Source organism: Octopus bimaculoides, chromosome 29 (genome assembly GCF_001194135.2).
Source record: "Octopus bimaculoides isolate UCB-OBI-ISO-001 chromosome 29, ASM119413v2, whole genome shotgun sequence".
Lineage (NCBI taxonomy): Eukaryota > Metazoa > Mollusca > Cephalopoda > Octopoda > Octopodidae > Octopus > Octopus bimaculoides.
The window spans coordinates 6,435,736-6,440,525 of record NC_069009.1 but is presented as its reverse complement, the minus strand read 5'-3'; positions in this window follow the sequence as shown (position 1 = coordinate 6,440,525).

The following is a 4,790-nucleotide window of genomic DNA, read 5'->3' as shown; positions in this document are numbered from 1 at the left end:
ATATATATATATATATATATATATATATATAGGCACAGCTGTGACTATGTGGTAAATAGCTTACTTCCTAACCACATGGTTCTGGGTTCAGTCCCACTGCATGGCATCTTGGTCAAGTGTCTTCTGTTATAGCCTCAGGCTGACCAAAGCCTTGAGAGTGGATTTTGGTTGATGGAAACTGAAAGAAGCCCACCATACATATGGTGTGTGTGAATATGAGTGAGTGTGTGCATAACGGTATATCAATTGGTACTCTGTTTGTTATGGTGACGAGGGTTCCAGTTGACCAAATCAACAGAACGGTCCGCTTGTGAAATTAACAAGCAAGTGGCTGAGTACTCTACAGACATGTGTACTCTTTACATAATTCTCAAGGAGATTCAGCATGATACAGAATGTGACAAGGCTAACCTTTTGAATTACTGGTACAGCACATTTTTGCAAGCTGAGTGGACTGGGACAAGATGAACTAAAATTTCTTCCTCAAGGACACTGGCACTCCATCAGTTAATTGGATTAGGAGAAGAGCCTAATTAACATGCAAGTGGCTGAGTACTCCACAGACATGCATGCCCTTAGTATAGTTCTCAGGGAGATTCAGAGTGACACATAATTCGAATTGAAGGTATGACTCCTTTGAATTGCAGGTATGACTCATTTTTGGCAGCTGACTGAACTAGAGCAATGTGAAGTAAAGTTTCTTGCTCAAGGACACATTGCTGGGAATTGAACTCCTCACCTCAAGATCATGAGCTGAATTGTATAGCTATTAAGCCATGTGCCTTCTTAAAAACTGGTTCTCTTTTGGTCATCACAAGAAAGGGTTCCAGTTGATAGGGTCAAAGAAACAGCCTGCTCGTGAAATTAGCATGCAAGTGGCTGAGTACTCCACAGACCCGTGTACCCTAGATGTAGTTCTCAGGGAGATTCAGCATGGCACAGAATGTGACAAGGCTGACCCTTTGAATTTCAGGTACAACTCATTTTTGCCAGGTGAGTTGAATAGAGCAATGTGAAATAAAGTGTCTTGCTCAAGGACAGAATGTGCTGCCAGGAATCGAACTCGTTGCCTTGTGACCATGAGCCAAATACCTCAACCATTAAGCCATGCCCCTTACACATGGTACTGCATCTTAGAATATGTATGTATATATGTATGTATGTATGTATGTATGTATATGGTCGAGTGTGTATGTGTGTATGATTCTGTATGCTTATGCTAGTGTGTGTGTGTGTGTGTGTGTGAGTGTTTGAGTGTGTGAATGAAAAAGAGAGGCAAGTGGCTTTCAAGACTGATGATGATGATGGCTGTGGTAGTGGCGGTGGCGGTGGTGGTGATGGATTTAATGATGATGATGATGATGATGATAAATGGTACTGGTGGCAGTGGTGGTGGTGGTCATTGTAATAGTTACGGATGAAGAGTGTAATTGAAGGAGATAAACCATAAGGACAACTACCACCACCACCACCACCACCACCACCACCCCTCCTCCTACTGTTACCACTGCTGCCACTGCTACTACTACTGTGAAGACACTGAGAGCTCCAGAGTTTGCTGTTGAAGAAAAATGTTAAGTTATGAGGAGGAGGAGGAGGAGGAGGAGAATTGGAAGAAGAAAGCTGATGAGGGGGAGAGAAGGAGGAAGGTGAGAGGAAGAAGAGAAAGAGAAGAAAGATGAGGTGGAGGAAAAGAAGAATTGGAAGAAGAGGAGGAGGAAGAGAAGAGAAGGAGGAAGAGAAGAGGAGGAAGAGAAGAGAAGGAGGAAGAGGAGGAGGAGAAAAAAGAAGAAAAGAAAAAAAGAAAGTAGTAAAAGAATAAGTGGAAGAAGAAGAAAAATTTGAAGAAGAAGAAAGGAAGAAAAAAGGGAAAGAATGAGTAGGAAAGATAAAAGAGAAAGAAGATAAAAATGAAAAAGAAAATTGTGATGATGACGATGATGATGATGATGAAGAATTAAGAGAAAGAAAAAGAGAAAATGAAAGAAGAAAAATATTTTTTTTAAATGTATGGAAAATGAAGGGAAAAATTTTTGGGGAAATAGGAATAAGAGATTGGAATGGAACCGAAACAGAATGAGGAGGAGGAAGTGAAGAGAGGGAGGAAAATAAGAACAAGAAGGAAAAGAAGAAATGGAAAAATAAAAATGAGAAGGGAGAGGAGGAAAAAAAGGGGAAGAATAAGAAAGATCAAAATACTGAAGAATTGAAAGAAGAAGAATTGGAAGAAGAAGAAGAAGAATGAAATCATGAAAGGAGGAAGTATTCAATCAAAGACAAGGAGTCAGAAAAACACACACAAAAAAAAAATGGGGAGAGAAAGAAATGCGAAAGAAAAAATGGTAATTGAAGAATTTTTAGAAAGACGAAATGGACTGACAATGTTTTGTGACAGAAATAACGAGGAAGAATAACGAGGTAGGACGAAGGAATGAAGGGAAGGAGGAAAGAATGTGACGTACGTGAATTATGTCATCATTGTCATCATCATCATTGTCACCACCATCCTCACCATCATCATCACCATCATTACCACCATCATTATGATTACCATCATCACCATCACCGTCATCATTATCATTATCGTTGTCATCATCACAACCATCATCATCATCATCATCATCCTCTTAATGTCCATTTTTCCTTGCTTGCAATGGCTCACAGTTTATTGATGCAGATAGTTCTATGGCTGGATGCCTTTCCTGCCACCAACATTCGACTATTTCCAAGTGAGGTAATATTTTCCCGTGGCCAGACATGTTTTTCATGGAGGATTGGAAATGAAGGAGATTGCTTGTTTATCAGTGATGATTGCTTACAGTTATCATGTAATATCACGAAAGGGGACACAATTGTACGCACATATGTACACTCTCAAACACATGTATGTCATGATGATGATGATGATGATCATCATCATCATCATCATCATCATCATTTAACGTTGGCAAGCCATGGAGCTGCACCAGACTCCAGTCTGATTCGGCATGGCTTCTACAGATGAATGCCCTTCCTAACGCCAACCACATTACAGAGTGTACTGGGTGCTTTTACATGGCACAGTATGAGTGCTTTTATATGGCACCCCACAGGTGGTACTCCATGGGCATTTTTTACATAGTACCACATGGGCACTTTTAGGTGGCACCGCCATGGGTGCTTTACACATCCAGAGGGACTGGTCTTAACATTTCTGTTCAGGAGTACAGGTCTTCTTGAGTGCAGCAAAGTGCCAGGCATCTCAGTCCTTTGCCATCTTGCCTGAAAGGTTCAGCACCCTTTGTGGTAACACTTCTATTAGTCTGCAAGTATTTTCTTCCCTGTCATTAATAATTATGTCTGGTCAATTAGCCTGAATCATTCTGTCAAAGTTGGCTGGAAAATCTCAGAGGATGCTAACATTATTACTATTATTAAGAGAAACAGCAGCACATGCCATCAAAGTGGCACTGGGGTAAAATATATGAAGCCTAATATACCCATCATGACTACCCGTCTGATAAGGGTACACCAGGCACATGCATCACAACCATATGTGCGCGGCATGATGATTTCATATCAAGATAAACAGCGCATGACCTCGCAGGTGGGGCCCAGTTAGAATTTTCTTCAGGTTGAGTAGCCCACCTCACTCAAAAGGTTTCTGAATAAGGTTTGTTTAAGGATGTTGAATGAAACATCCATGTTTCCAGAGGTGAATTATCCAAACCCCAAGGAATTCCTCTCAACATATAATGCTTCACCACTACTTCTGCTCATGATCAGAGATGCACATATCATCAGCTACTAAGGAACATTGCATCAGGGCATTATTATTATTATTATTATTATTATTATTATTATTATTATTATTATTATTACTATTATTATCATTATTATTATTATTATAACTAACAATAGTAATCCTTTGTACTATAGGCACAAAGCCTGAAAATTTGTGGGAGGGGCTCGTCAGTTACATTGACCTCAATGCATAGCTGGTACTTAATTAATTGACCTCGAAAGGATGAAAGGCAAAGTCGAACTCGGTGGTATTTGATCTCAGAACATAAAGACGGACAAAATGTCACTAAGCATTTTACCTGGCACGCTAACGATTCTGCCAGCTCCTCACCTTTATAATAATAACGATGATGATAATGATTTCATTTATTTGCCACAAGGGCAACAGATGAGGGGGACAATACAAAGACAGACATAAAGTGTGGAGATTTACATATAATGAAATGATAAAAAAAAAAGGTAAGAAAGAAAGAAGTTGAGTATACGTAGTATACACTGAAAAAGAAGGGCCATATGCATAGCATACAAAGGTAGGGGAAAAAAGTGGCAGGATGGATGATAGAGATGTGACCTTCCTGATACGGGAAGGCCTCTAGGGATAACTGAGGAACCCCACCATCCAAGATTTCTCTGAAACCTCAAGAGCAAGTGCCCCCTCTAATTCCTTCTCTTTGACTCAGAGGTCTACACGCACACACATACACATATATATACATATATATATATATATATTACTGTCATACCGGCCATGACGAAGGGAAATAGCCCTGAAACTCGAGTCGCCTTTATATATTTATATTTATATATTTGATCCTTTATATTGAACACTCAATATTTCATCTACATTCAATACTTTATTTCATGGTGCCATCCATTTTTATTTTATTTTATTTTATATTATATATTGTATATTCCATATTCTATACCCCACATTAGTTCTGCAGGAATATAAATAAAACATAAAAAACAGACAGTGTTGGAACTCTTTTAAACAAAATAATATATAT